A 10,820-nucleotide genomic window follows, 5' to 3' on the forward strand; every position below is an offset into this window, starting at 1 on the left:
CGTCGCCTTGAGCCATGGGGTGGCCGGCGTACCGTCTGAAACTACCAATCGTTGGAATGCGCCTCCCGGGCTGTACTGCGCATGCTCACTCGAACCGTGCGTGCTGAGTGCGGGGGGCTGTGGTTGCTGCGCTTGCGCTTACGCTTAGTGGGCTTTGGGCGTTGCCGCCTTATCTTTTCACACAGGACAAAGTGCATCGGGACAACTCACAGCGAGGGGCGGGGCGGGGCGGCTCGTGACCAGGGGGCAAAAATAAACCCACCTGCGGGGTCAGTGTCCTGCGGAGTGCGGCAGTGCAGGGACTAGAGGGGAAAAATCGGGGGGGGGGGGTTGACTGGAGCTGAAGGGAACAGCCTGGCAGCCGCTGTGAAGGCTTTTTTAGTATTCCCTTGCACCCCGGAAGAGACCAAAGGGGGGAACCGTGCCCCATGCGGTTTAGCCTCCTAGTATACACAGCCCGGAGTGGGGTCCACAAGGCATGTGGGAAAAGGGGGTTTTATTTCTCCTGTCCGTTTCACCACGTTTTCACCAGAGTAGCTGCCTGTTTACTCTTAAAACTACAGCTGCACTAAAGCCTTGTGTCTCCCTGTCAGCACCCAGCCTCTGCACTGTGAATTTTCCACAACAATGTAGTCTCAGTTCTCACTGGATGTCTCGTCTGTTCTCACCCTCTGATTCCTTGATTTGCACTCCCCTCCTTATACCCCAGTTTTATGGGGGTTTTGCTCCTTTACACATGTAACCCCAAAGGCACTGAGACCACGCACAAGGGAGAGTCAAGTTCCTACTCTACCGCAGTGGCTCAGAGCCAGCTGGCTCTTAGGTCCTATGGCAAAGCACAGGGTTTTAGCCTGTAAGATTCCAGGAGTCGACAGGCCTCAGTTACAGTGTGTTCACCAGTGTAGACTGGCACCATTACAACTGTGATGTCCGTTCTGCTCAAGGGTTATTGTCACGGACATAGGGTCTCTAGCCCCCCAGGGACTTTCAGTAGATGTCTGTGATTTCATGTTAATGGTGTTTAAAGTGAAGACATGAAATTTTAATGTTGAGCTAACTCCTCTAAGCTGTAGTCTCATCATTGGCAAATTCCAGCAGACAGCGGTTTACAATGAGCTTGGCTGTTGACATCTGCTGCCGCTATAAAATTACCACCTTCTGTGATGAACTAACTTCAATTTTTCAAGCTTGTACTTATGACTTCAAATTTGTGTGTCCACAAACCTTCTGCAAATTCAACCCACAAGGGAAGTTTTAATACTGAGCTAACTCCTTTAGGCCTTATACGGGACACTTCAGGAGGCTAATAATTTCAAATTAAAGACTTCCATACTAGTCTTTATTAGAAATTTTAAATTCAAAATTGACCCTACCACCATCCAGTAATATTGTGATGTTGTGATCAACACTAGAGTTCCCTAACTCAACCTAATGGTAGTAGTAGTAGGCATCCTTCAGTCTGCATAGACTATGGATCGCGCCTTTTAAAGTTTCAGTTGAGGACTTCATTTACAGCATCTGTATGTAAAGTGAAAACAGTGAAATTTTAATATTGAGTTAACTCCTTTATGCCCTAGTCTATGATGGACAAGCTCAATGTGCATAAGCAGCAAATTAAGAACATAAGAACATAAGAATGGCCATACTGGGTCAGACCAAAGGTCCATCAAGCCCAGCATCCCATCTGCCGACGGTGGCCAATGCCAGGTGCCCCAGAGAAGGAGAACAGAAGACAAGTGATTTATCTCCTGCCATCCATCTCCTGCCCTTGTTATGAAGGCTAGGGCACCATACTTTATCCCTGGCTAATAGCCATTTATGGACCTGACCTGCAAAAATTTATCAAGCTCTTTTTTAAACCCTAATAGAGTCCTGGCCTTCACAGCCTCCTCGGGCAAGGAGTTCCACAGGTTGACTGTGCGCTGTGTGAAGAAAAATTTCCTTTTACTAGTTTTGAACCTACTACCCATCAATTTCATTTGGTGTCCCCTAGTTCTTGTATTATGGGAAAATGTAAATAATTTTTCTATATTCACTTTCTCCACACCATTCATGATTTTATATACCTCTATCATATCGCCCCTCAATCGCCTTTTTTCCAAACTGAAAAGTCCCAGTCTCTCTAGCCTCTCCCCATATGGGACCCTTTCCAAGCCCCTAATCATCTTAGTCGCCCTTTTCTGAACCTTTTCTAATGCCAATATATCTTTTTTGAGGTGAGGAGACCACATCTGCATGCAGTACTCGAGATGTGGGCGTACCATAGTTTTATATAGGGGAAGTATGATATCTTTTGTCTTATTATCGATCCCTTTTTTAATAATTCCTAACATCCTATTTGCCTTACTAACTGCCGCTGCACACTGCGTGGATGTCTTCAGAGAACTATCCACTATAACTCCAAGATCCCTTTCCTGATCTGTCGTAGCTAAATTTGACCCCATCATGTAGTACGTGTAATTTGGGTTATTTTTTCCAACATGCATTACCTTACACTTACCCACATTAAATTTCATTTGCCATTTTGCTGCCCAATCACTCAGTTTGCTGAGATCTTTCTGTAGTTCTTCACAATCCCTTTTGCTTTTGACTGTCCTGAACAACTTGGTGTCATCTGCAAACTTTGCCACCTCACTGCTTACCTCATTTTCTAGATCATTGATGAACAAGTTGAACAGGATCGGTCCCAGGACTGACCCCTGGGGAACACCACTAGTTACCCCCCTCCATTGTGAAAATTTACCATTTATTCCAACCCTTTGTTTTCTGTCTTTTAACCAATTCCCGATCCATGAAAGGACCTTTCCTCCTATCCCATGACCACCTAATTTACATAAAAGCCTTTGGTGTGGGACCGTGTCAAAGGCTTTCTGGAAATCTAGGTATATTATGTCCACTGGGTGCCCCTTGTCCGCATGTTTATTAACCCCTTCAAAGAATTCTAATAGATTAGACAGACACGACTTCCCTCTGCAGAAACCATGCTGACTTTTGCCCAACAATTCGTGCTCTTCTATGTGCCTTGCAATTTTACTCTTTACTAGTGTTTCTACTAATTTGCCTGGTACTGATGTTAAACTTATCGGTCTATAATTGCCAGGATCTCCTCTAGAGCCTTTTTTAAATATTGGTGTTATATTGGCCGTCTTCCAGTCATTTGGTACCAAAGTGGATTTAAAGGATAGGTTACAAACCACTGTTAATAACTCCGCAATTTCACATTTGAGTTCTTTCAGAACCCTTGGGTGAATGCCATCTGGTCCTGGAGACTTGTTACTATTCAGCTTATCAATTAATTCCAAAACCTCCTCTAATGTCACTTCAATCTGAGTGAGTTCCTCAGATTTGTCGCCTAAAAAGGCTGGCTCAGATTTAGGAACCTCTGTAACATCTTCAGCCGTGAAGACTGAAGCAAAGAAATCATTTAATCGCTCCGCAATGGCACTGTCTTCCTTGATCGCTCCTTTTATATCTTTATCATCCAAGGGCCCCACTGCTTTTTTAGCAGGCTTCCTGCTTCTAATGTATTTAAAAAACATTTTACTATTGTTTTTTGAATTTTTGGCTAGCTGTTCCTCAAACTCTTTTTTGGCTTTTCTTACTACATTATGACAGTTAATTTGGGAGTGTTTATGTTCCTTTCTATTTTCCTCACTAGGATTTGACTTCCACTTTTTAAAAGCTGCCCTTTTCTCTCTCACTGCCTTTTTAACATGGCTGTTTAGCCATGGTGGTTCTTTGTTAGGTCTCTTACTGTGTTTTTTTATTTGGGGTATACATTTAAGTTGGGCCTCTAGTATGGTGTCTTTAAACAGTTTCCATGCAGCTTCCAGGGATTTTAGTTTAATTACTCTACCTTTTAGTTTCTGTTTAACTAGCTTCCTCATTTTAGTGTAATTCCCCTTTTTGAAATTAAATGCCAGAGTGTTTGACCGCTGCGGTGTTCTTCCCAACACAGGAATATTAAAAGTTATTATATTGTGGTCACTATTTCCAAGCGGTCCAGTAACAGTTACCTCTTGGACCAGATCCTGCGTTCCAGTCAAGACTAGATCGAGAATCGACTCTCCCCTTGTGGGTTCCTGTACTAGCTGCTCCAAGAAGCAGTCATTTAAGGCATCAAGAAATTTAATCTCTGAATCCCGTCCTGAGGTGACATGCACCCAATCAATATGGGGATAATTGAAATCTCCTATTATTACTGTGTTTTTTATTTTGATAGCCTCTCTAATCTCCCTCATCATTTCAGCATCACTATCACTGTCCTGGTTAGGTGGTCGGTAATATATTCCTAATGCCATATTCATATTAGAGGAATGAATTGTTATCCATAATGATTCTATGGAACATTTTGATTCCTTTAGGATTTTTACTTCATTTGATTCTATATTATCCTTCACATATAGTACCACTCCGCCACCCGCACGACCTGTTCTGTCTTTCCGATATAATTTATATCCCGGTATGATAGTGTCCCACTGATTGTCCTCATTCCACCATGTTTCTGAGATGCCTATTATGTCAACTTCCTCCTTTGATATGAGGTACTCCAGTTCACCCATCTTATTAGACAGACTCCTAGCATTAGTGTAAAAGCATGTTAGGAAACTACCACTATTTATATGTCCGCCTTTCACAGACGTGGTGGATTTTTTTATGCACGATTGTTTCACATCTGATCTTGCCCATATATTATTTCCCACGTTCCCTATCTGACTAACTTCTAGGGAATCCCTGTCTATGGAGCCTCGTGTAAGAGAAGTCTCCGTCCGATCCAGGTGCTCCCCCGCACCAATCGGCTTTCCCCCACCTCTTAGTTTAAAAACTGCTCTATGACCTTTTTAATGTTTAATGCCAGCAGTCTGGATCCACCTTGATTTAGGTGGAGCCCATCATTCCTGTATAGGCTCCCCCTACCCCAAAAGTGTCCCCAGTTCCTAATAAACCTAAACCCCTCTTCCCTACACCATCGTCTCATCCACGCATTGAGACTCTGAAGTTCTGCCTGTCTATCTGGCCCTGCGCGTGGAACTGGAAGCATTTCAGAGAATGCCACCAAAGATGTTCTGGATTTCAGTCTCTTTCCTAGTAACCTAAATTTGGCCTCCAGAACATCTCTTCTACCCTTCCCTATGTCATTGGTACCAACATGTACCACGACGACCGGCTCCTCCCCAGCACTGCCCATAAGTCTGTCTAGATGCCTTGAGAGATCCGCAACCTTCGCACCAGGCAGGCAAGTCACCATACGGTTCTCCCGGTCATCACAAACCCAACTATCTATATTTCTAATGATCGAATCCCCCACTACTAAAACCTGCTTCTTCCTAACAGCTGGCGCTCCCTCCCCCGGAGAAGTATCCTCGGCACGAGAGGATACAACATCACCCTCTGGAAGGAGGGTCCCAACTACGGGATGGTTTCCCTCTGCTCCCCTTGACTGCTCTCCTTCCCTGAGCCTTTCATCCTCCTTAACAGCCTCAGGACTGTCAGATTGGAGGTGGGACAGCCCTACTATGTCCCGGAAAGTCTCATCCACAAACACCTCTGCCTTCCTTAGCTCCTCCAGTTCAGCCACCCTGGCCTCCAAAGCACGCACTCGGTCTCTGAGGGCCAGGAGCTCCTTGCATCGAGCGCACACATACGCCACCCGCCCACAGGGTAGGTAGTCATACATACTGCACTCGACACAATAAACAGGATAGCCCCCACTCTGCTGCTGGGCTTCTGCCTCCATTTCCTACTCTAGTTATATATGAGGGTTAATTAAATGTTTCAGATAGAGGTTGTTATAAAGGATTTAGTTTAAGGGCAACAGAAGTCACTGGCTCCCTCCAAGCTCCCCCTCTCAACTCCCCTCTCCAAACTCCCTCCTGTTAGGTCGCTTACTAGCAGGGTTTAAGTGCTCGGCCTCCCTGATAGCTCCTCCCTCTGCCTACAGCTCAGCCAATCAGCACACGGTGTTTCAATTCAAACCTAATCAGCTTCCAACTGCCTGCCTGCCTGCCTGCCTGCCTGAGCACACGGCCTTTCAAACAAACAAACAAACACTCAGCTCAGCACTCCAAACAAACAAACTCCAAACTCCAAACAAACACACAAGCCCAAAACCTCCAAATATAAGCAGCCACTTACCCCAAGGTGCTTTAGTTTGCTCCTTCCTTCTCCTCCTCCAGGAGAGCCTCTCCAAACTCCCTCCTGTTAGCACGCACCCTGTTTGCCAGCACCCGGTCGCAAAGCTGACTGTAATCAAATTATGACAGATAGCAGTTTATGATTAGTTTGTATGTTGAAATCTGCTACAGATAGGAAAGTCTGATGGAGGCAGTTACTGACATTACACTAGCTTCTCCCACTTTCCCACTGTCTGGTGCCTGAGGGCAGGTCAGAGGGGCAAAGTAGGCTGAAGAGACCATGATGAGGAGGGGAAGTGGCTGGGTGCTGGGATGGGGTGTGGGCAGGGAGTGGGTGGGAGATTCATGGAGGATCCTGGGGAGGGATGTGGGCAAGAAGTGGATGAGGGGTGGAGTGTGGGTACGGAATGCGTGAGGGACTCAGTGGGGGGGGCAGGGAGGGATGGGGGCAGGGAGTGGCTGGGTGCTGGGAGTAGGTTTGGATACATCTGCACCTTGCTTGAGTGAGGAAGAAAGGTGAGCAGTAAATTTCAGAAGATTGATTTCAGAAGAGGAGACTTTGATTTCCTGAGAGAACTGATAGACAGGATCCCCTGGGAAGCTAATATGGAAGACAGCGGAGTTCAGGAGATCTGACAGTATTTTAAAGAGGTCTTATTGAAGGCACAGGAACAAGCCATCCCGATGCACAGTAAGAAAAGCAAATATGTTAGGCAACCAGCTTGGCTTACAAGGGAAGTCCTTGGTGAGCTTAAACTCAAAAAGGATGTTTATAAGAAGTGGAAACTTGGACAGATGACTAAGGAGAAGTTTAAATGTATATCTGGAGAATGCTGGGGGGCGTGGGGAGGAGAGGGGTAATCAGGAAAGCGAAAGCACAACTGGAACTCCTGCTAGCAAAGAATGTGAAGGGCAACAAGAAAGGTTTCTACAGGCATGTTAACAATAAGAGGGTTATCAGGGAGGGTGTAGGACCATTAATGGATTAGGGAGGTAATCTGGTGACAAATGATGTGGGAAAGGCTGAGGTACTCCATGCATTTTTTGCCTCAGTGTTCACAGACAAGGTCAGTTCCCCAGCAACGGCATTAGGCAATGCAGAACGGGAGGGAGGTGAGCAGCACTCGGGGCAGGGGGAGCGGGGGAGGACAGGTTAAGAGCCATTTGGAAAAGCTAAGTGTCGGAGGGGTAGCCATGTTAGTCTGGATCTGTAACAGCAACGAAGGGTCCTGTGGCACCTTATAGACTAACAGAAAAGTTTTGAGCATGAGCTTTCATGAGCACAGACTCACTTCATCAGATGCTGGTCTTGGAAATCTGCCGGGCTAGGTATAAATATTTATATCTGGCCCTGTAGATTTCCAAGACCAGCATCTGGTGAAGTGAGTCTGTGCTCACGAAAGCTCATGCTCAAAACTTTTCTGTTAGTCTATAAGGTGTCACAGGACCCTTCGTTGCTGTTGGAAAAGCTAGACACACACAAATCTATGAGTCCGGACTTAATGTATCCAAAGGTACTGAGGGAATTGGCAGATGTCATTGCAGAGCCTTGACTGTTATCTTTGAAAACTTATGGAGATCGGGAGATGTCCCAGATGACTGGAAAAAGGCAAATGTAGTGTCCATGTTTAAAAAAGGAAAGGAGGACAATCCAGGGAACTATGGACCAGTCAACTTTACCTCAGTCCCTGGAAAAATCATGGAGGGTATCCTCAAGGAATCCATTTTTGAACCCTTGGAAGAAGGGAAAGTGATCGAGAGAAGTCAACATGGATTTGCTGAGGGCAAGTCATGCCTGACCAATCTGGTTAGCTTCTATGATAACGTTAATGGCTTTGTGGACACAGGGAAGTCAATGGATGTAATACACCCTGACTTCAGCAAAGTCAACGCCACTTCTTGACCTGGGAAACAAGCACTGACTGGTGAAACCACATAGTTATACAGCTATGGGATGGAAAGCAGTGGCTATAGAACTTTCAAATGAGTAAGAGCACTTTCATGGAACTATGTAATGAGCTTTCTGCAGCCCTGAAGTGATGAGATTTTTTCTGTCAGTTGAGAAGTGAGCTGTGATAGCTCTTGTGCAACACCAGACTGCTACTGGTCAGCAGGGAATCAGTTTGGAGTGGGTAAATCTACTGTTGGGGCTAGCGTAATCCAAGTTGCCAGGTCATTTAATAGACTTCTGGTAAGAAGGGTAGTGATTCTGGGAAGCATGCAGGACATAATGGATGGTTTTGCCAGAACATGTTTGCTGCTCTTTCTCCCTTCAGACCATCTTAAGCACCTTCACCAAAGCATACAAGAATCTTGGCATCACACTGAACATCAAAAAGGCCAACGTGCTCCATCAGCCTTCAATGGCGGGTCAATCTCATGTACCTTCTGTTGAAGTCAATGGAGAAATGCTGGAAAACATGGAACATTTCCCATACCTTGGAAGTCATCTTTCTGCTGAAGTTCACGTGGACACTGAAATCCAGCATCATCTGTTTTTGCCTGCGGGCAACAAAGGGTCTTCAAAAACCAGGACATCTGTACCAAGACAAAGATCCTTGTATACCACACAGTGGTTATTCCAATACTATTGTGCATGGGTAAAAACTGGACAACATATATGCATCGTCTGAAGGCACTTGAACAATACCATCAACACTGCCTCAGGAGAATCCTAAATATTTCCTGGGAGGGTAGACACACAAACACTCACACCCTGGAAGAGTCAAATATGACCAGCATTGAAGCCATTATCATTCACCAACAACTTTGTTGGGCTGATCATATCGTTTGGATGTGTAATCAGTGCCTCTCAAAACAGATTCTGTTTTCCAAGTTGAAGGAGGAGAAGGAGGAGGAGGGAGAAGTGTTGAGGGCCAGAGGAAGCAATATAAGGACATGCTGAAGGCAAACATGAAAAAATGCAGCATCTCTGTCCGCACTTGGAAAGAAAAAAGGGTTACCTGTCACTAATAAGACCGTTGATGAAGCAAATTGACTAGGATGTGTCCCATACATTTAAATATCAAAGGTGGGGAAATTTGCCCTTATAATGCATAAGATAGTTAAAATATCTGTTCAGACCAAGGTTAAACTTGTCAGATTTGTAAATGAATTCCAGTTCAGATGTCTCATTCTGTAATCTTGAGGTAAAATTCTTTTTTAGAAGAATGGCTACTTTTAAATCCATTATTGACTTCTTGAATTATTGTAAATTATGTAAATGAAAATCACCACTAGATGGAACTATTTCCTATTGGACACTTTTAAGATAGAGACTATTGTGTTTGTGGCAATGTGGTGTACACTGTTACTACGTTGACTGGTTCTAGGTGTTTGGATATGTGAAGAGCTGGGAGTACTTGCTGGGGGTATTTAGCAGGAATTTATTCTTACCGTGTGTGCAGCGTGATACCTCTGTGCTTTAAAAGCAAGAGGAACCTTCTGATCCAGGGGTTGGGTTGGGGGTGGGGTACTTCCGTCCCTCCAAGAGGACTCACCAGAAGACACTACTGAATGAGGATAAATTTTGTCACTCGAGTAATACCTGGAGATTTTCCTCTTACCTGCAATCTCCACAACCCTGCTCCCAGGCTGCAGTCTGTTGGAGTTGATAATATGTGGATGAGTCTCAAGTCAGCTGATCCCAGAGCCTTTCCTTCCTGAGCAAATGCTTTCAGTTCTGAAAGAAACCTCTCCGTATAATTAGAAAGCCCAGGATCCTCCAAAGCAACCAGCATGTTCGTCCAGAAGGGATATTCCCCAAATTTCAGAGAGGTAGCTGCGTTAGTCTGTATCTTCAAAAACAACAAGAAGTCCTGTGGCACCTTATAGACTAACAGATATTTTGAAGCATAACCTTTCGTGGGCAAGTTTGCTCCCGTTTACAAAACCCCAGCAAGTCCCTCACTGCTTGGATGCATCTGTCTGTGAACAATGTTGATCAAAGGCACATGTTCAGCTTCAATCAAAATCACTTGAGTCCTCCAGGCAGCCGCTGTGCTCTCCCCACCCCCAATGGCATTTGAGACGAAGCTGTAATCACAATCCATAGCATTTCGGAAACCGCCTCCCCATCTCACTTCCTCCCAGCTGATTTCCAGGATAACAGAAGGAGACCGTTAGCTACCACGAAGGAAGTCCAGGCCTAAGTGAGCAGCTTTCTAAGAGGCACCTAATGGAATAAGGTGCTTCAGCACATGTGCTACCCCGTAGTCCCTGTTAAGTGAGGTCTCTGTGCTGCAGAAATATGAGGGCTGTATCTACGCTTAGGAAAAACTTAGAAATGGCCATGCTAATGGCCAAATCAGAGAATACTAATGAGGCACTGAAATGAAAATTCAGTGCCTCATTAGCATGCTGCTGGCTGCAGCACTTAGAAAGTGCCGGGTTTCGCTCGTGCGCGGCTCATCCACATGGGGGTCCTTTTCAAAAGGACACGGCAAACATTGAAATCCCCTATTCCTATCAGCTGAGTTTGGTTGCTTTTCCCCAGGAAGTGGGTAACATGGGGAAGGCAGCCAACCAGGGCTTTTCGTCAGGTGTTGCTAAAACTGCAGTGTGTGTGTGTGTGTGTGTGTGTGTGTAACTCAGAACACTGTAAGTGCTGATTAAGAGCTCAGCTCACTTGACTTTGCACTCTAGAAATCAGGGCTTAAAATGGAGGATGATGGTCAGTGACTATTA

At 45.2% G+C, this 10,820-nt stretch overlaps 1 long non-coding RNA gene across 2 annotated transcripts; it reads right to left on the reverse strand.

Annotated features, from left to right (window-relative positions):
* Positions 1-1,382: 1,382 nt before the first annotated feature.
* On the reverse strand, positions 1,383-10,027 carry LOC142001643 (uncharacterized). Of its 2 annotated transcripts, none has more exons than XR_012642539.1 (4): positions 9,701-10,027; positions 8,573-8,636; positions 6,136-6,243; positions 1,383-1,518 (listed from the first exon to the last, which is right to left on the reverse strand). It is a non-coding gene; the product is annotated as an uncharacterized LOC142001643 (long non-coding RNA). The 2 variants fall into 2 exon arrangements; XR_012642541.1 differs by having other exon boundaries at positions 8,573-8,672.
* Between the last annotated feature and the right edge of the window lie 793 nt (positions 10,028-10,820).

Source organism: Carettochelys insculpta, chromosome 1, assembly GCF_033958435.1.
Source record: "Carettochelys insculpta isolate YL-2023 chromosome 1, ASM3395843v1, whole genome shotgun sequence".
NCBI classification, from domain to species: Eukaryota; Metazoa; Chordata; order Testudines; family Carettochelyidae; genus Carettochelys; species Carettochelys insculpta.